This window comes from Ambystoma mexicanum, chromosome 1p (assembly GCF_040938575.1).
Source record: "Ambystoma mexicanum isolate Mex_15411 chromosome 1p, UKY_AmexF1_1, whole genome shotgun sequence".
NCBI lineage: Eukaryota > Metazoa > Chordata > Amphibia > Caudata > Ambystomatidae > Ambystoma > Ambystoma mexicanum.
Genome location: NC_090921.1, coordinates 81,575,510 through 81,597,537, shown reverse-complemented (window position 1 = coordinate 81,597,537; position 22,028 = coordinate 81,575,510).

The following is a 22,028-nucleotide window of genomic DNA, read 5'->3' as shown; positions in this document are numbered from 1 at the left end:
GGTTTTACCGCCGCGGTTACCGCCCGACTCGTAATGAGGCCCATAGACTGGTAAAATCTAGGAAGTGTATTTTCTCACCCGCTGAGATGTGATGATGTAACTTTAAAGCATTTGTGCAGCCGCCGTATAACGCATCTCAGTGTTTCACGGGGTTGGGCAGATCCCTCTTCTTAAGAAAACAGCACACATCAAGATTGTTCTGCACCATCGCATGCCACTTTTGTTCCCAGATGTTGACAACGCCAACACCACGCTGGTTAGGAAATTCTGTTTCAACAGGGTGCATCTAAATAGCTGTTCATAAGTAGTGCCCATCAAAGTATTGAAACCCCCGGCGTGGTAACAATCGGGACAACTGTGATAAAAGCAGCCACTGAATTCGTAGGCTGTTTCCACCCCCTGAACTACTGCATAGCCATTCAACCAATATTGCCTGCAGCGTATCTCACTTTTGCCGGTTAGGGTGTGTTGTATAGAGTTGTTTTCAGTCTCTGAGCTGTATATGAGCCATTTAATTGATACCGTGCAATAGCATTTCTGTCGCTCAATACATGAATCCTAAGCGAGCAGCACTATTGTTTCATGTTTTAGCAATAGCTGTCTGTAGATCTGCATACAGTAATTAGCTAACGTAGTGCTTTGAAAGGTATCGATCTATGACATGTGTACCCCACCCTTTATAGGTGCTTCACAACAAGACATTTGAATGATTCCGTGTCTGAAAAAATTACAAGCCTGTCTTAAAATGTCGACATCTTCTTGACAGTAGGCCCTTAACTCCTGATGAAAGTCAAAATGCTGTATTCATTCGCCTTGTACCACGTCATGAACTGTTCTTTTTCGCTAGGCATCATATATTGAATTCCATACTGGTCTGGGATAGAATCGGACCTGTGTAGTCCTGGCTATCCGCCGTGCTGAAAAGATGGGGAAAGAAACCCTTTAAACCAGGGAAAATAAGTTTGTTGAGTTTCATGGATAAAAGTTGAAGGAGTGAATAATGCTTGTCTGTAGAGGTACCACAAACACAGCCCTAAGATGAGCCCTCTGGGTGATAAGTTTTACTTACATTTTTTGCTGACAAAGATCACCACATACGAGTCCCCTGTAAATTCCCAACAGCTGTCACTGATTAGATGTCTGGCATAGATATAGTTTGGATGGTAAGTTACATTCTCTTGGCCGGCCTACATGCCATACACTATGTAGTACTCAGTGGTCGAAGTGAGCGGGAGCGGTCGGCAGCGGTGCTCCTCTACTTTTTTAAATTACGTTTTACAGCTCCTATACTTTTATTTTAAAAAGAAACCGTTCCGGAACGGTTTCGTTTTAAAATAACAGTGTAGGAAGAAGTTGAGACTTGCACTTTAAGTGCATTACACTAAATGTTCCCTTAAACAACAGGTGCATGTGTTTGGGGGTTTGAATTGCGTGTGGGAGGCGGTGTGATGATGGGGTTTGTGGGGAGTGGGTGCAGGCTGGCAGGGAACATAGCTCCACTACTTCTTTTCGTGCACTTCGACCACTGGTAGTACTTGTTTGTATTTTGAGGTCTACCGGCCGTCATGCAACACATGTGTTCAGCCGTGTTGACAATGGAAACTCTGTACACTCTACAGATTAGTCTGTTACAGTTTTGACTCTCTGGGAGTAACGTTTTGCAGGTGGGGCAGTCAATGCACAGTTCGTACATGGCCAAGCCCAATGTCTCTTTCTGAATCTGCGTGTCTAGACGGGCACAAGACCTCGCGAACGCGTGATACCGGGGACATTTTGCAGGTGCTTCCTTAAGCATTTGACATTCCTCTCTTAAACACATACTACAGTGATACTCACAACTGTGTTTATGTTTGTTCGTGGAAATATAGTGGCAGTGCTGACAGAGATTTTTAGCACCCATTAAACCTTTTAGATTGATTACAATGTAGAAATGGTCATTGTGGTGTAAAACATACAAAATGTTTTTCGCTGTTTTAGGCATTAGCGGAAAATATCAAACCCCCGTTGTTAACCCTTTAAATGCCAGCGACGAGCCGGCTCGTCGGTAAAAACCGCTCCAGGTTGCCACCGACGAGCCGGCTCATCGGTGGCACTTAAGGGGTTAATGAGGGGGGAAATGCTGGCGGGTTTGGGCGGTGAATACCGAGATTTAAAAAAAAAAACATTGGCACTGGGGGGGAACCTCAATGGCACTTAAGAGGTTAAAGAGAGTATCATGATGGGTCTATCAAAATACCTTTCACAGAGATTCAGCTGTCCAAACCCTACAGGAGTTTCCATCGGGAGCCCTAGCTCTTACTGTACTTGCAGACCATTTGCCCATATATTGGCATCTGTTATGCTCTGTGGTTCGGTTAAACCTATGAGAATAGATGTCAGGTAGAGATTTAAGGGCCTGTGATCAAAATTTAACAACCATCTGCCTTTGGATTTCATGTGGCTGTGCAGAATTTTGCTTAAACGTTTATAAGCACCGCCGGAATGAGGTTTGACAACTAGCGCCATGATTCTTAGTGGCACAAAACACAGGAACTCGGTCTTCCTCTGCAGAAGACCTCACAAATTATCCAGAAATTTCAAAACACAGAAAGTATCACAAGGGGATCGTCTTGTAAACATGGGTCTGTTTAAACTCTCAGCCTTCATTCTTATTTGAACAAAACCATTGGGCCTGACAGTTTCCAAAATCTGGCGAACCAATGTTTCCCCAGCCACTGTTATGATTGTTAGACAGTGCCCCAGAGAGCGCAACTGGTCCAGGTTCATGAATCTGACCTCCTCATGATGTTCCATGGCTGAGATTGTTTTATAACTTCTTTGATAGATCTGCAGCCTCTCCAAATAAATTGGTGCCTCCGGTGTTTGGGGGTTGGTGTCGGCGGTCTCCTAGGTTTTTATTTATTTGCATTTATAAAGCGCACAGCAGCCCTCAGGCATTGTGGCGCTGTTACAAGAATACTAGTTACATTGCAAGTTCTTAGTTACATTACACGAGAACTTTGTTGCGTTACAAGAATACTTAGTTGAGTTACATGAATACTTAGTTGGGTTACAAGAATACTTAGTTGAGTTACAAGAATACTTAGTTGGGTTACAAGAATACTTAGTTGAGTTACACGAATACTTGGTTATATTACAGGCATATTTAGTTATATTGCAAGAATACTTTCTTCGTTCCTTTTAAGAGTACTTTCTTATTACATTAGTGGAGCGATAAATGCAGAGCTACAGATATGCAATGCGAGGGCCGGCTCTCATGTTCCTGGGGTGGCTACTCATATATGCGTTTACAGTTACAGGTTAGAGAGAAGTCCAGCAATGTGAAAGTGCAGGTTGCCTACCCCCTGCAGTGAGGAGGCCGAGCACAAAGGCAAGCATGTCAGAAAGAGGCAATGTATATGGGGCACATATAACTTCATAGGTGACCATGGGAGGTCGGGGGCCACACTCACTATACAAACAAAGCAATAGTGCGAGGCTATGGCACAAATGTGGATTTATCAGAGCCCAGTACATAACCCAGAGCCTGCATGTAGAGGTAGGCATATGGTGGCAGAATAGCGAGCACAGAGCAAATAGCGGTAGGTGGACCATATGGGAGATATCATGCATATGTGAATGAAGCGCCGTATGGGTTGCTATCGGATAGGAACAATACAGAGGTACAGCGCGTGCAACATCCCTGGTAAGAGATGGGCTGTACTGTTTAGAATGCCTAGTGCTTACCAAGAGGTAGTTGCAGCAGCCGGAGGCTGTGGTGGATGTCTCTGGGGCATTCAATGTTTTGAAGGGTGATGGAGGAGAAGTATAGGCGCACAGTGTTAGAGAGTTTGTAGTGTTGAAACAGGGTGCCTGAAAGACGGTGCACCGTGTCTCGGACTGGCTCAGACTGGCCTTTTAGCACCGGGCCTTCTGGCAATTGGGCCGGCTTCCGCCTCCGGTGCAGGCACTCCGGGGAAGCAGCTGATGCTGGCCAATCAGCTGTTTCCGCGTAGTCAGGAGCGTTGGGACGATGCAGCAGCCATTTTACAGGTCATCATGGCAACAGAACACAAAGAACAATGGTGGCTTTCGCTGATGCCACGTTTGTGTGGGGAACAAGACCCTCGCTGGTGGGTGCTCACGGGCATGCAGAGTCTGCTGTGGCAGGAGGGGAGAAAGGTGGGTGAGGCGCTGGTCTTCACTCCACACAGTTGGTGTTCGCCGCAGTGTGTTCAGGTCGATCAGCTGGGAGATCAGCTGAGAGGGCTCCTGCCCTCTCACGAGAGGTGCTCGAGGTCTGATTGCGATCAATGGCTCAGACTGGTCCTTTTAGCACCGGGCCTTCTGGCAATTGGGCTGGCTTCCGCCTCCATTGCAGGCACTCCGGGTAAGTAGCTGATGCTGGCCAATCAGCTGTTTACGCATAGTCAGAAGCGTTAGGGCGATGCAGCAGCCATTTTGCAGGTCGTCATGGCAGCAGAACACAAAGAACAATGGTTGCTCTCGCTGATGCCACGTTTGTGTGGGGAACAAGACCCTCGCTGGTGGGTGCTCACGGGCACGCAGAGTCTGCTGTGGCAGGAGGGGAAAAAGGTGGGTGAGGCGCTGGTCTTCACTCCACGCAGTTGGTGTTCTCCGCAGTGTGTTCAGGTCGATCAGCTGGGAGATCAGCTGAGAGGGCTCCTGCCCTCTCACGAGGTCTGATCGCATCTGGATGTAACCAAGCAGGCCTTTATAAGATTTTAAATATCTGACGCCTCTGAGCTTGGGACTTGGACCAGTTTATGTTTTGAGCTGGGTCTTTGGGGCTCCGCCAATATGAAAATCCGCCCCCACGCTGAACAATCACTTTGTCTGTGCCAATTGGCCTCATTAAAAGTTTGCTAGTCCAGTAACAATGGTACCCGTAAGCTTGCCGGTACCGTTGTTACTGGACCGGCAAACTACGAGTTCTGCTGGTGGGTGCCGTCCCGCCTGCCAGGTCTGACCTGGCGGGCGTACCGGCACCCACCAGAAGTGCATGTCGCATGCACAGGCACCATTCACGAATGGTGCCAGTGCATCCGACCTCCCCTTTCCCATTTGAGCCCTGTAGGGCTCAAATGGGAATGGGGAGCATTTTATTCTGGCACCCGTGAACGGGCAATTACCGGGTCCGGTGGGGCCATAATGACCCGGTAATTGCCCATTCGGGGGTGCCAGAAAAATTCACAAGTTTGGCAGCAGCCTACCGGATTTACCGGCAAAGCTACCACCAAACTTGTAATGAGGTCCAATGTCTGTGAGAATGGTTGTGTTTTTAATTTCAGCAGCGCCTCTGGGGCATAGGGGGAATGTGTACTTGATCATGATTTGTTTTATTTTTACTAATAAAGCTGGTTTGAAGGATGTCGTTAGTTACTAGTCATAACTCTTTGCACTCATCTGATATGTTTGGTATTTGGGATATTCCCAGAGCGGGTATTGACATGGGAGTAGCTGAGTTAGGACCCACTATCACTGTACTAGGAACAGTTGGTAACTGGGGGTTATGAGTTGTTGTATGATTTTCAGAATTCATGAGGTCCTCGGGCGCTTGTGTGATGTTGTCAACCTGTGGAGATGTGTCGAATGCGGTGGCAGGTTGCACCCCTGTGGAGGTTTCATAAGATGCATTATAAGACAAACCTGTGACTGGTGTGTTGGGCTTCCACATCTTCAAAAGCACCCCGTACCAAATATTGCACAGTCTCCTTCTTTTTGTAGTACGGTTTTAAACTTTTGACAAGGGCATGCATTTTGTGGTAACTTTGTCTTAAAGTGGGTTCTTGTTCTTGTTCTTGTTCTTTTGAATAACCGATAAACGCCTATATGTAACTGTAGTAATATTATCATGGTTGACAGCATTTGAAATGTTAATGTCACTGGCATTTTCATCCGTCCCCACATTATGACCACCTCCATTCAGAGTATCTGCATTGACACCCATACATACAGCTGTTTCACTCCACGTGTTACTAACTCCCGGCTCATGAACATCAAATACAGACACTTTCAAATAACCCTGCTGTTCATTGGTACCGACAGTATCAATAGCCAGAATTGTGAGGGCTGTGTTTCACGGCTGTATCACCACTAGTGTGCGCTGTTGCTGCAAGCTCAGCGGGGGCATCGGCCTGTGGCTGAAAGCTAATCACCGGTTCATTTGCAATGTTAACAACGCCAACACTGTGTTCCTCCCCATCATTGTGCACACTCCCCTCTTGAGTACAAACAGACGCAATATTAACAACCCCAACACTGTGTTCCTCCCCATCCCTGTGCACACTCCCCTCTTGAGCACTAGCAGGAGTAATATTAATGTTTGCATCGTGAGTGTCAAAAGTATCGATACATACACCTGTTTCACTGCCAATGTTGTCAATGCCAGCATCCTTAAGAAACGCATCAGGGCTGTAACACAATTAGTAGACAAAAAGCTCCAGGGGCGGTGGTGTGCCAGTAGCATGCACCCTATTCCCGCAAAAGCAGTCATCAAAGCATCTAACTCCTTCATGTGTTAATATGTATAATAGCAGTAACATCCGGTTGTATATATCCCATGCCCCCCACACCCACCACCAACACCCGCCTATCTTCCTGTAGAGACGGTGCAATATTTCCCTGTTGGATAGATGGAGAATGAATAGATGTGTTGTCAACAGGGTTCAATGGTGCATTAGCTAGGTTATCTAAAATGTTGACAACGAAGGGGCTGTCGGTATTATTCTCGCCTTCAAAACTACCAACAGTTACACTCTCAGAAATTGTTGATGGTGCCATGCCTTCATCGTCGCTAACCAGAAACACACTGTTTGTGACACCTCCTAGCTGTACACAGTTGCTTTCAGTATACACCCACTTCTACTCAGGTCTAACACCCCAGACCCACCCCTTGGGAACATTTTTCTTGAGCCACATTTGGGACTCACGACCACGTGCCTGTCTCATGACATTGGGCTTGTTCTCAACATTGTGTCATAACTTTTGTTGGTCGGAGCAGCCAGAATTTATATCAGCACATGCACTCTCACTCTTAAACGCTCATCTGGCATGTGGTTGTATACTTTTAAAGCTGGTTTTCACCACCAAACCAGCAGGGGGGGATTCCCTGAAGCGGCCGGTAATAAAGGTGCACTAACCCCCACCCTAGTTAAAGAAGTTTGGGGGTTTAAGGATCCGCTAATAACCACCAGGGCCCTCAATCTTGCCAGGGGGTGGAAGGGCAACTCCATGGACAGGATTTGAAACTAGCCCATCCCCTAAGCCGCTCCAGGGTTGTCAACATGTTAAATGTGCTACCCCCCTTGCTCGGCCCTTGAAGCTGGTAGAACACATGTGGGTCGCTTTTCCCAGCAGAACCCCTGTTAGGCGTCCATTTGCAAGGCCATTTCTAAGATATTGGCCTTCACGCCCCAATGCGGGTATAGCACAGAAACCATAATACCCCCCCTGGGTCCCAGATACTCTTCTGCCACTTGTTGCATCCACCAATCCACCCATCCCCATTCCAGCATGTGAAGAAATTCTTTGCTGTGTTGACCCCGCCAATCTGGCGGTCCTTGCTAGAGGCTGCAACCCATCACTCCCCATTGCTGATCTGGTAAAAACATGTACCCCTGTCTTCGGGTCAGCAGAACACCTCGTGTGTGTTGCATCGACCACACAAATATCCAGGAATCAAATGAGTGCCACTTGTTGGTTGCTACAGGTCGTTTTTTCAGAAGCTACCGACTGTGCCATTCAGTTGTTGGAAGACATGGTGGTTCTAAATAGAAAGCACATGGAATCAGAATAGAACATTTCTTTACACAAAAACAGTACTCCATCAATAGGTAGCACAACCCCAAACATCACATGCCTGGTGTAACACCTCTACGCATGTCCCCTTAAAAAATCTGTCCTGCCGACAAAATAAAACTCTGCTATACCACTTGCGCAACATGTGTGATCTCTGGCACATACTCAGACACTAAGTTCACACTGCACGCATTGTCAAGATTGGATAAAACACTGCAAAAGTTAGAAAGTATTTTAAATTGTTAGGACACAATAAAAACGCGCCGCTTTAAAAGATGTACAGATGCGGGACACAATTTGTTTTGTGCCACCCTAAATGCAGAATAAAATAAAATGTAGCATCTACTTGGAAGTAAAAGATGAATCCGGCACAATCTTAAACATGCACTGGCACAGAAGCCACCTTTTGCACCCCCCCGATATATTAAGTAAGATGTAGCACCCTGGCACTTGCCACCCATAAAATGTCATCAATTCAAGTACTTTGTCCCAATAAATCACAGCTAATCCCAATAATTGCACTACATGTGTGAAAACTCAAATACTTAAATACTAGTGTCACATTGCACGCTAAGAATATTTCATCAACTTTATCGGCGCTGTGAAACTAAAACACTGCATTGTGCGTGTGTTAATACGCTGCATCACAAAAAAGACAAGTGCCCATAAGTGCAGTCAGGGTTTATTTAATCTTTAATTTAATGTATGGAATGGCTAAAAGGGTGGGGTCAAAGCGTTCGAATTGAAGTGTCTGATTGATTGCATGAGTGTCTGATTGATTATGTGAGTGTCTGATTGATTATGTGAGTGTCTGATTGTGTAGCGGTGCTATAAACACTAAGACTTACAAATCCCTTTACACACTTCTTCCAAAGCGTTGTAGACAAAATCTCAAAAACAACACACACACACACACACACACACACACAAATAGAATCCGGCACTACAGACATCTATGCGCTATCCTAGCCAACATGCATAACTACAGAGCATTGAAAGTAAACTATACATTTTCAAACACGTTACTAAAAGCACACAGTTGTCTAGTTAAAAATCCAAGGCCTGTCTCAGGAAGGGCCTTTCTCATGGCATGAGTCAGAAAGGTTAGAATAATACAATAATAATACATTAAAGTATTGAAATACCCCCCCCCAAACTCACCTTTTTGTTGTTTTTTAAATAGAACTATGACTAAAAAGCAGGCCAAGCTTTCAATTAAAATGCTTTGCAGGAGTTCTCCCAGTGTCCAAAGGCCCTCAATCAAATCAAGCCAAGAAACACGGTACCCTGCAGAGTTGCAATCAAGTGCCCTAGGTCAATTAGCCAGTGTCCGTAGGGGTGAATCAATCCAGGGCTCTGACACTCTGGTCGACAGTACCCCATGCTCGAGTCAGAAGGGTCCTTTTAAAGGGGTAAAAGCACATATCTTATCCTGTCCAGGGTTTGTAGCAAATCTAATTTAAGCTGTTTCCGGTATCCAGGTTGGTTCCTGGGGGCCAGTGCTATTATTCTTATCACACACACAGATTTTGTGAACTCATGTATGGGTTTTGTAACAAATCTAATTTCACTGTTTCCTGTGTTCAGGCTGTTTCCTGGTGGCCAGTGCATTTTTCTTATCATCAGAAGCACAGCATTCTATTTCCTACATACTTGGCAAGAATTAGTGAGTTTCACCGTAATTTGTAAATATTTAGCTTCCTGTATTCTTATAACAACATCTAAAATTACGTTCAGCCTGCAGCTGCTTCCTGTGCTGGCCTTCAGTCATAAGTTAAGAATACCTTACTAACTACTATTGGTTTTATTTGGTAAACAATGTTCATGTGTCTTTACATGGGTGATTTGTTTATAGAGCTGTCGCAAACACCCCGTATTCTAATGAGCTAAATATAAAGCCCATCTGTGCTTTCTGCTGGTGTGGATAGAATGCTGCTCTGTGTGTCAGCACATTGCTGGGATTCACTAGGCCTTGTTGTAGATATAGAACCCATTCAGTGTTGATTCACAGCTCTTTAGTCGGTCACAGAGGGACACATGAATGCCACGCATGAGATGCTGTAGACCCCTTTGAAACAATAGTTTCACTTTTTTACTGGCTCTTTAATTATAATGTAAACTGCTTTTCATTATTTACACTCTGTATGAAAACGAGTTCATATAAGATTGGTATACATTTTTATAAGAAAATTTATATTAAACATAGTTTATTTCATCATTTTCAGGGAGGTTTATGTAAACAATGCAAATATATTTCTATATCAACAAATATGATTTGAAATATTTTTATTTACATGTTTATATCCAAACATATGATTTTATATATGGATGTTTATATAGATGTACATATAAAAAGATGTTGTACATTTTTATATCAAAAAGATATCAAAATTGTTTGACATCATTTTCCTCTTACTATAAAGTTTATATACAAATTATTGCGGTTCAATAAAATTGCTATCAAAAACTTTGGGGGGCTTATCAATTTGATATACAATGTATATCTGCTTCCTCTCAATCCGGGGCAGAAACCATTGGTAACATCAGCAACGCGTCACTCTGCAAAACCTCGATTGATTTGATTGGAGTATTTGTAAACGCGAACAGGATGGACTCAACCGTATAAAGGTGCAGATGGGGATCAAGAAAAGCAACAACTCAAATAGCATAAAAGAAGTGCATCAGGATATGCTGTAACTAAAAAGGAGGGGGGCATAATAGAAACCCTCTGCTATATAAATAAAAAGGTCTTAAGGGCTTTTTGAAACTGAAAGAGCATATTGCAGGTCCTGATCTCTAGTGGAATACATTTGCAGAATTTCGGGCCCACAACCTGAGACTCACAGTGCCTGTCTTCAGAGCTTGCTTCGCTCTCAGCGTTCGACCGAGCATTATCAGCGAGTGCTGCTCCCATCTTTATAGAGATTTTGTATAAAATGTATATTCACTTATATCAAAACTAATATAAATTAGAAAAAACTCCCTATAAAAATATACATTTGATATAAAATTGATATAAAACATTTTTATACCATTTTTATATCAAATTTATATTTAGTTTATTTATATGAAAAGCACATCCAAAGGCGGCGGGACTAAGACCGGAAACAGGAGGCATGTCCACCTGTCAAAATTTAACATGAGACAAAAGGGGGCCCCTTCTACTACTGTCCACCAAGTACTAGATATGAGGAAAGTTCCACGGAGGGGACATTTGAACAGAAGTGTACAAGGAGGTGGTCCTCTCCTAGCAATTACCGTGGGGATCGAGCATGGGTACCCGCCCTCTCCCTAGTCATGCACCTACAACCACAGTCTGTCCCTTTACAATACAGTGTTGACTCTCTCCCCTGTTGTGATCTCCCTGGGAAATCCTGAATTACAAATACACAACTTAAGGAAAAACTGTGAACAGAAAACCACAAATATCAACTGCACTGAAACAGCTGAAATATGTTTGAACCATACTAGCCCAAAATATGAAACAATTCTTCTGAACCCTTGCAAGGGCTGGCAATTTATTGACAGAGCCATGCAAAAGAAATTCTGCAATTTTGAAAACCAGCCTCTGGTAGGTAGGATAGCTCTGTGAGTTCAGCGCTCAACTTGGCTGTGTGTGTGCAACCTTCTGTGACAGGTTTGAAACCCGGCATGGAGGACTCCGCCCTCCAGCCTTTGGGTGTCAACAAACTGGGTAACATTAAATTGAGTAATAATAACACCCATTGATACAGGGTTTAGAAATTGAAGGATTCCAGCATGGGACACTATATAAAACGACGATATTATTATCAAAGTCACTTTGCCCACACATTTTTCAGGACTTATCTAGATGAACGTTGATACTTTAAATGAGCAGTCTTTTTTTGGAGCAGTGACGATTGCCTCCCATTTAACTCTTGATTGTACCCAGATTTTCTCCCACATGCCTTGTTTATTTTCATTTAGGCTGTCATGTATCTTGCACTCTTTGACACATCTTGAGTGACTTCACAGTAAGCTCTACTACAGAAAAAAGGCCACCTACCCTAAAGCAATTCAGGCTGTGGGGGAGAGTGAGACCACATGTGCCTTGGCGTCAAATGCATGCCTTTGTACTCTAGACAAAAGATTCTCTGCTGATTGGTTTCTGTGGGTCACCAACAAACCAGTGACATTGAGCGGAGAAAGGGCTGATAATCACCACCCAATGGAGGCAGTGTTTATTTTAACTCGATTGTCTTGGCTTTTAATCTGATATCATTCTGTATACGTGTAGAACGCACGCAGTGTTTATTTCCCTACTTTAAATACTGGACTACAAGTACCAGGATGCAAATAGTGGAAGACAGAAAGCCAGAACTGGATGATCATCTCACACATCGATGGGAGCATTTGATTTGAGTTTTCGGTAATCTCTCGTCTGAGTTATAAATCTATATTAAAGGCACCTGTTTATTATCATCAATATTTCATGCAGCCTGTTAGGTAGGAGGTGAATAAAGTCTCCAATCGCACAAAACGTTGGAATTGTCATGGAAATTGATTGGATTGAGAGTTACTGTCAATTAGCATCCGGGGTGGAGGGCAACCAATCAGGTTGCTTGGATTTTGGGCTGAATCCCACGATCCAAGCCCACGTTCCAGCCAACCTGGCAGCTGCTTCCCTGCCCTGCCATCTTCTCCACACCCTTCGGGTTAAATTTCCTGTACCTCCCACCCCCAATTACCTTTTCTTTAAAGCGGCGGAAGCCATCCGCCAGTGCTGCTCCGTCTCCCTCCTGGCAACCATGGAAATGGAATGGCGGCCATCTTAACAATGTATTTTCTTTCAATGAATGGGACACTGCAAGGCGCCCCGTTGAGTGAAAGAAAATACATTGTTCTTAACACCACGGGTTACCGGATTGGTAACCCGGGTGATAATCGCAATAATCACCCGTTCCATGGGCTGGAACAGGTAATAATGGCCCTCACCTTTGAGTGATGAAAGGAAGCGCTTGTATGATTCTAGCTTTGGAATCTAGTTTGTCTGCTTCACTGCTAATGACCCGAACATTCACAGTACAGGTGCCCAGGTGCCTACACAAAGACTGAGACTGTAAAAAGGGTCATTGCAGCGCACCTTCCACTCAATTAAACTCTGAGCCATCAAGACCTCCCTCACAAACAAATAAAAGGGATGAATGCAAAAGAAACACCTCTGCACAGCCGATCTAGGACTCCCACACATTGCTATGCAATCGCCCCCTTTCCTTGCTTTGTGGGACATGGCCGCGTGCCACAATGTTGCCTAAGAGCCACCACCAGGTGCTTCACATAGTCATTAAATAGCAGTTAATACATAAAACTGGAAGTGGTGGGAAAGGAGCTGGAAACATTCAGTTGGGGCCAGTGCTGGCCAATGGGCCGCCTCTCACCGGGTCCAAGATCCGGCATCAGATGTGTAGCCAGATCCGGCCAACCTCAGCCTCAAACAAGCCATGTCCTCTGTGCTCGATTGGTTAAAAAAAAAAAAACGTGCCCGCCGTCTACGGTATGTAGTGGTAGTACGTATGCCACCCAGCAGGAGACCAGGCCAGGCCAAAGGCCTCCGTAAGAATGGCGGCCACCGCCATCAACCTTCTTCTGGAGCCACCACCGCCGCCATCAACAGCTCCATCATCATTCTTCTTCTGAAGCCGCCGCCGCCATCAACATCTTCATCATCATCCATCTGCTGGAGCCGCTGCTGCCGCCATGAACAGCTTCATCATCATCCTTCTTCTGGAGCCGCCGCCATCAACATATCCATCATCATCCTTCTTCTGGATCCGCCACCATAAACATCTTCATCATCATCCTTCTTCTGGAGCCGCCACCGCCGCCATCAACATCTTCATCATCATCCTTCTGCTGGAGCCGCTGCCGTGGCCATCAACATCTTCATCATTATCCTTCTTTTGGAGCGGCCGCCGCCATCAACATCTTCATCATCCTCCTTCTTCTGGAGCCGCTGCCGCCATCAACATCTTCATCATTATCCTTCTTTTGGAGCGGCCGCCGCCATCAACATCTTCATCATCATCCTTCTTCTGGAGCCGCTGCCTCCACCATCAACATCTTCATCATCATCCTTCGTCTGGAGCCGCCGCCGCCACCATCAACATCTTCATCATCATCCTTCTTCTGGAGCCGCCGCGGCCGCCATCAACATCTTCATCATCCACCTTCTTCTGGAGCTGACACCATCAACATCTTCATCATCATCCTTCTGCTGGAGCCGCTGCCGCGGCCATCAACATCTTCATCATTATCCTTCTTTTGGAGCGGCCGCCGCCATCAACATCTTCATCATCCTCCTTCTTCTGGAGCCGCTGCCGCCATCAACATCTTCATCATCATCCTTCTTCTGGAACCGCAGCCGCCATCAACATCTTCATCATCATCCTTCGTCTGGAGCCGCCACCATCAACATCTTCATCATCATCCTTCGTCTGGAGCCGCCGCCGCCACTATCAACATCTTCATCATCATCCTTCTGCTGGAGCCGCCGCGGCCGCCATCAACATCTTCATCATCCTCCTTCTTCTGGAGCCGCCGTTCTACTTGGGACCAGGCTCGCCGCTCCAGTCACAGTTAAGCAACGCCATGCCCGCACCCCCGCAGATTACACTACTGAGCCCGCTATTGTGGGAGATTAGATCACCTTCGCAGGCTCACACATCTTTTTTAATTCCTTTTCTAGACCTCGTTTCACCACGTCTCTTTATTTGTCTTGCTTTTTCGGCCTGTCTTTTCTCTTCAGCTTAGATCAGGTGCAATTCGTTTTTTTTAGTTTGCTATCTTACTCATTGTATACCCTCTCCCCTCGGGTGCTTTACATATAATTCCGTTTTTATTTTATACCTGCTTCCTTGTCTCACTCTGGTTTTTTTCTTATTTTTATATCTTGTTATCTGATGTGCTGCATTTTTCAGAGGCCAGATTTGAATGTGTGCTGCCACAGGTGAATGTTTAGGGCTCCTCGCGACCCTGCTCTTCGCCGGTGATGGCTTTTTTCTTTTCACTTTCGAAATAAATGAAGGGAGGGTTCTTTACATTCCTAGATATGATAAGGGTTGGTTGCATGGCAAGTTGGTTAATTTGGGACATTTAGGGGGTCATTATAAGTGAGGCGGTAGCCTTGTCGGTAAATGTCGGCAAGGCTGCCACCGGACTCATTTATTTACTGGCCCCTCAGCAATGGGGATGTATTGGGGCATTCCGGCTCCGCTGGACCCGGTAATTGCCCTTTGCAGGGTGCCGGTAAAAATGACTCCCCATTCCCATTGAGTCCCATAGGATTCAATGGGAATGGGGAGGCCGGTAGCACCGGTACCGTTAATAACGGTGCCGGTGCTACCGTGTAGGTCAGCTCGCGGGTGCCGTTCCGCTTGGCAGGTCAGACCTGCCGGGCTGACAGGCCCCCACGAGCAGACCTCGTAGTTTGCTGAACCGGTAACAACAGTACTGGTAAGCTTAGCGGTACCGTTATTACCGGACCGGCAACCTTGTAGTGAGGCCCTTAGTGTGTTTTGTTTGGCATGTTTATATATAATATTGCTTAAAGTTTGCTTGCTGCCAGCTTTCACACCTCATCAGATGATGGCATCCCAAAGTGGTTTTAAAGTGGTAATGATAACATATTTTGAAAGCACCACTGCCACGGAAGTGGTTTAAAGTGGAATTGTTATACAGTGTGGAGTCTGGAATAGCGATATGAAAGAAATTGCGCTATTTTAAAACTATTGTTTTGAACATTTCCTTTGATCGAAGGGGATTCCATTTCCACCACTGGTTGGGTTCCGCACAAGGCTGACATTAAGTAGGTCTACTTCAAGTATCTACAGATCCATGGAGCTCAGTGATCCACTGACTGAGGATCACTAGATCTAGCACCACCCGCCTGTGAGAGAACGTGGCTCTTTAGGGCGATGCTCTGTGCAGTAATTCGCTAGGTTTAATGATGACTGCGTGGTGGCGTCATGGTGCTGGCGCAACAGGAGACCGTAGAGCCAGTGTGATGTGTGCTCTTCTGCGCAATACCTATATCTATGGTCTGCAACCTGCAGCGTTCCACATGTTTTGGACTACAACTCCCATGATCTTTCACTATTGATTATTGTGGCTACGGTTGATGGGAGTTGTAGTGTAAAACATCTAGAGAGCCAAAGGTTGCAGACCCCTGACTTGATAGCACTCTGGATGGACTGAGAGCATTCTAAACACATATGGAGACCCCCCTCCTGCCACCCCGTGATCACCAATGCCTTAATGTATGAGGGTCGGAAGTTTCAGGGTTGAGGAAACAGGATGGCAAAGGGGCAAGGTGGATGAAGGATGGCTATAGTGTGGGGACCCTGGTAGCCTACCATGGAAGTGGGAGACCCGTGGGAGGTAGATTCAGGCACACAAATAAATGTCAAATGTGAAAGGTTAGATGTATTTATATCGCGCACCGCCACCAACAGAGTTGGTCCCCAGGCGCTCTGGCGGATCTGTAAAAGAAGAAGGAGGGCGGCTAGGGTTAGTCGGGTGGAGAGGGACTGGGAGAGGTGGTTTGCTGTCGGCAGCTTCAACTCGGTATACACCGTGCGCTGAGCTCTAGTGTGAGTATTGGACCGGGGTGAGTCCTCGTGTGCTGTTGGTGCTGTTTATGTGTTGTTGGTTTGCTGTTGATGTGGTAAAGTGAGTGCGGTTTGCTGGACGAGACTAGGTTGTGTAAATTTTCGGGTGAGTTAGGTATGCAGAGATTTGAAGGTAGGGTTAGTGGGGTGAGGAAAGGGTAGCCCATGAATGAATTATAACACAACAAGGAGGCATGGGTGGCCACTGAGCCCGGGGGCGAGGTATGGTGGTGGGCAAGGACCGTGGGAGGCTGAAGAGGGTACTGCTAACAACTGGTGACCTTGCTGAGAGGAGCACATGAGTGCATGCCCCCACCCTCACATGTGAACGAGGAAAGCAAAAGACATTCTATGCTGAGCCCAGTCCAGCTCAACTCTCACCCTAGTCTCTGATAGAGCAAAGAGCATCGTGGCTGGGTGTCCACCACCTGGTAAAACACATGCTCACACTGGCTCAGCTCCAGGCACAGAAAGGTACAGGCAAAAAGGACCTTACTACAGCAGGATCCTGGCCTGGAGACAAGTTGGTTTATATTCAGGGTTGGACTGGCCTCAGCTCTGTCCCAAGACTGGCATCAGGTAGGTCTCAAACCAGGGTTGGACTGGCCTCTTTTACATCCCAAACCACAGACCAGGCTTGAACTGGCCTCAGCTCTGTCCCAAGACTGGAATCAGGTAGGTCTCAAACCAGGGTTGGACTGGCCTCAGCTCTATCCCAAGACTGGCATCAGGTAGGTCTCAAACCAGGGTTGGGCTGGCCTCAGCTCTGTCCCAAGACTGGCATCAGGTAGGTATCAAACCAGGGTTGGAATGGCCTCATTTACATCCCAAACCACAGACCAGGGTTGGACTGGCCTCAGCTAGGTCCACAACTCCAGGTTAAGCTTGCACTGGTCTCAGCTAAATCCCAAACCACAAGCCATGGTTGGACTCCTGTCATTGAGGTCCCAAACCCCAGACCAAGGTTGGACTGGTCTCTGGTCAATCCATAACATGGGGCCGAACTCTGGCCAGTTCAACTATGGCATGTGGTGTGGGAGCTAGCTGAGACAAGCCTGGCACTGGCTTTCGATTTAGAACCTGACTAAAGTAAAGTCAATGATTCCCGTCCCTGAAAATGGAAACCTAGTAATGACATTATATTTGTGTAATTGTAATATCAGTATAAATACCCTATTAATCATTTTCTTATTACTGAAGTCAGAACTCTCTTCTTATATGACCATGTCACTATACTGCTACAGAAAACGAGTGATGCCACACCATGGTCCTCGTCACACGAGCATAGCTTGTCTCTCCTGCCTGTCACTTGGCGCCTAACGAGGTATTGTAGAGAACTGACCATGCTGTGACTGTGCCCCAGTGTCTGCCTGTGCTGCCCCGCACCCTCCACACACCATACAGAAGTGAGAAGGACTCTGCAGCAGTCTGCTGAGCTTGCTACTCCTGTAGGCCTCCCGGGCAGACCTCTAACACCTGCTTCTGAGCTGAATGCGGGAGATCCAATTTCTCCTGGATCCCGCCATTTGCTTACATTTCTGTGTGACCTGCAAGTCACCGTGGACTCAGAAACTGAAATCCCTCCAGGACCGACACAACCCTTCATCCCTCTCAGGTGGTAGACTGAGCACTGTTACATCGCTTAACAGCAGCACCTGTTCTTTACAGCGCTGCAAAACAGAACACTGCTGGAGCAAGGGCTGTATAACAAACTGCACTTGTGCCAAGAAGCCTTAACGGCTGTTGCCTCTCATCTACTGAGAGGAAATGCAGCGTCTCCTGCCCCTTCACTGGGAGGCCTGCCAGGAAAACATCCCAGTTTTTCTAAAGGAAAAACAAAATACCCAAATCGCTACTGACCCCTTTGACCCCTATTAGGTAATCTTCACAGCAGGAGCCATAGGCATCTAAGTATTCATTTATAAGAGATACCATTTTCCAGTCGCTACTGTGTCCTATTGGATTTGGCAAGTGTCTTTTGAATTTCATCATGCAATATAATAAAAGGCCATATGTATGATTGTCTGAAGCTGTCCTGCCCACCGCACCTGTTATCACCGCTACAGGGAGCTGTTGCCTTACATATACAACAATAAGACTTCAAGTTCATCTTCCAGGCAAATAAAATGTGTATTTCATGTTATCATCGCTAGAGGGAGCTGTTGCATTATGCATACAACAATAAGATTTCAAGTTCATCTTCCAGGCGAGTAAAATGTGTATTTCAAGTTATCATCACTAGAAGGAGCTGTTGCCTTATGCATACAACAATAAGACTTCAAGTTCATCTTTCAGGAGAACAAAATGTGTATTTCAACAATGATAACATACAAATACACCACATAATATATTTACACTCTGAAAATGTCTTCCTTTAGGCACATTAGCCCATGTACACAGGCTTTTCCACTAGTAACCTAAGAAGGCCCTAGGGTACGCCTTGGTGATTGCCAACATCCTTAAATGTGCAGAAGGGGGCGCTGTAGCCTTAATATATGAAGTTTAGTGGGAATCCCAAAAGTTACACCAATTGTTGAATTTCCATATTTGAAAAGAGCATTCCCCCTTTGTTCTGGGGGGCCTCCTCCCACCCCCCTCCACGATACCAGCTGGGAATGTTAGACATCCCTGGGGCATTTTTCTAATGTACATTGTAGGTAATTGTAGCCTCCTCCCCGTCCCCAATTGTGTATTCTCGGAATATGCAGAACGAATGGGGAAGCTGGAATGCGGCCTTCACTTTGCAGAATTGAGAAAGGGAAGCGCGCAGCGGGCTGTCGCGTCCCCAGTCCTGAGGTTTTGGGGTCTTGGGGGAAGCGCGCAGCGGTCTGTCACGTCCCCAGACCTGAGGTTTTATAGTCTCTGTAGGATGTTTGCCTCCGTAGTCTCTTGAAGTATACAAATGGGTCCTCTGTTTCATTTCAGGTATTCTTTACAAGTATAGAACTATGCAATTCTACAGTTGCCCAGTGTTTCTTTCTCCACCCAACACATATAGTGAGTGGGCACTGAGAGGAGAGTGGCATGTGTGGGGCTTCTGCACAACAGTTTCCAAGTCTGGAAAACACCACATCAGCAGGAGGTACAGCAGTCTTGCAATCTCACAGTTCTGGCAAAGGGGCTACGGGATTTGAGTCGGGAAGGAAGAGACCGGCGATGCCACATCCTACTCCCCAGCCCCATCCTCGGCAGTGCTGCCTGGAAGCTGGGCTGGTCAGGAGTGTCAGAGTACACCTCTGCTGCTCGCATTCACCTTTATAAAGGCCCAGGGGAGTTAGGCAGTGAAGAGCAGGGACTGCGTGCTCCTCTCCCGATGCCAGTAGACAGCAGCAGTGTGATAGGAGTAGCTGGCCATGTGATGGCACAAACTGCGCATGAAGTGCAGTGCTGAGCATTTGAAGGCTCAACCTAGCAAATGGTGTGAACACTTGGCATACTAAAGCAAACGCGGGCATATGATGCCAATTCCATGGGAAGGGAAGGCGTGAGGGATGTGATGGTCATATCTCTCAAGCTATGAAATTATACTGGGCCCATGATGCCAATGTTTGGTAAATGTTAGTACCCGCTGTCCTGTGATGTGAGTACCTGGGCATGTAGTGGCAGTACCTGGTGATTGGTGTGAGTACTTGAACATATGGCAATGGCTGGCATATGATCCAGGGGACTAGGCATTTGATGCCAATGCCTAACAGATGCTAGAAACACCTGCATATCATGTAGCTACCTGGGTATATCCTGGCACTGCTTGGTAAACAGTTGGACTTTCGGGTTATGTGATGGAAATTTGGAAAGTGAGGTCTGTTTAGCAGAGCTCACTTTCTGAGAGAGAAAACCAGCACCATTTTGCATAGCAAATATAAAAAAGCTAAGGATTGTACGCCCTCACAGATGGCATTCTGTCACACTCCTGCCCTGCAGAACAGACAAGCTGACTGCAACCTTCCTGCATAGTAAAGCTGGCATTCCATCACAAATGCATGGCCGATGGCCGAAGTGTGCCGTAGAGATCTACCACACACAGTTGCCACATCCCATTGTTGTCATCACTTGAGGCCACACAGCAGATGTCTGATTGGGAGCTACCCCAAAAAGGGTGCAGTAGTGACCCCTTCAATTTGACACAGAAACTGCCAAAGACCCATCTATTAGAACCAGTATTCTCCATACTAAAAAGTATAGTTTACGCTAATATACTTTGCTGGGCCCTGTCTACTGACACCCCAGCAGCTGCAATGCGATGTGCCAACATAGCAGCTAGACTGTGAAGTAACTTGCATTATTGAAACAGCCGGTTGGACTACCATTCATTCAAACAGCCATTGGTTGCCTTCAACAGCAGGCACCCATGGTTCAAAATAAATAACTATATCACCTGGTCCCGGGGCCAGATCTCTGGTTAAAAATAAATAAAAAAGCTACATCTAGTAGGTTTGAAATTCCCAGGAGCGGGGCGATATTTAGCGCCTGCTTGTAGCCTAGTTAGCTTTATACAAATAGCTACCAGGAGCTACATTTGACTCTCCGGACTAGCTGGTGCCATTCAGACATATCTCTCTGCCATCAATTCTGTGTGTTTGGAATGTGTATGAAGGAGCATGTTGGAGACATTAAAAGCAGGTAAAGAGGACACACTTTTATAGTTTGGAAGTTAGATTTTAGCCCTTGGTTCCCTAGTGGAAGTCTCCTGGTTGTCTCCCGGTTCCCTAGCAGTAGCCCCTGCTTCCCTAGTGGTGTCTCCTGGTTCCCTAGCAGTAGCCCCTGCTTCCCTAGTGGTGTCTCCTGGTTCCCTATCAGTAGCCCCTGCTTCCCTAGTGGTGTCTCCTGCTTCCCTAGTGGTAGCTCCTGGTTCCCTAGTGGTAGCCCCTGGTTCCTCCTGGTTCCCTAGTGGTAGCTCTTGGTTCCCTGGTGGTGTCTCCTGGTTCCCTAGTGGTAGCTCCTGGTTCCCTAGTGGTAGCTCCTGGTCCCTTCTGGTTCCCTAGTGGTAGCTCTTGGTTCCCTGGTGGTGTCTCCTGGTTCCCTAGTGGTAGCTCCTGCTTCTGTAGTGGTAGCCCCTTCTTCCCTAGTGGTAGCACCTGCTTCCCTAGTGGTAGCTCCTGGTTCCATAGTGGTAGCTCCTGGTTCCTCCTGGTTCCCTAGTGGTAGCCCTTGGTTCCCTGGTGGTGTCTCCTGGTTCCCTAGTGGTAGCTCCTGGTTCCCTAGTTGTAGCTCCTGGTTCCCTGGTGGTGTCTCCTGGTTCCCTAGTGGTAGCTCCTGGTTCCTCCTGGTTCCCTAGTGGTAGCTCCTGCGTCCCTGGTGGTAGCTCATGGTTTCCTAGTGGTATTTCTTGCTTGCCTAGTAGTACCCCCTGCTTCCCTAGTGGTAACCCCTGCTTCCCAAGTGGTAGCTCCTGGTTCCCATGTGGTAGCCCCTGGTTCCTTAGTGGTATCTCCTGCTTCCCTAGTGGTAGCCCCTCCTTCCCTAGTGGAAGCCCCTGCTTCCCCAGTGGTAGATCCTGGTTCCTAAGTGGTAGCTCTTGCTTGCCTAGTGGTGGCCCCTACTTCCCTTGTGGTAGCCCCTGCTTCCCTTGTGGTAGTCCCTGCTTCCCCAGTGGTAGCTCCT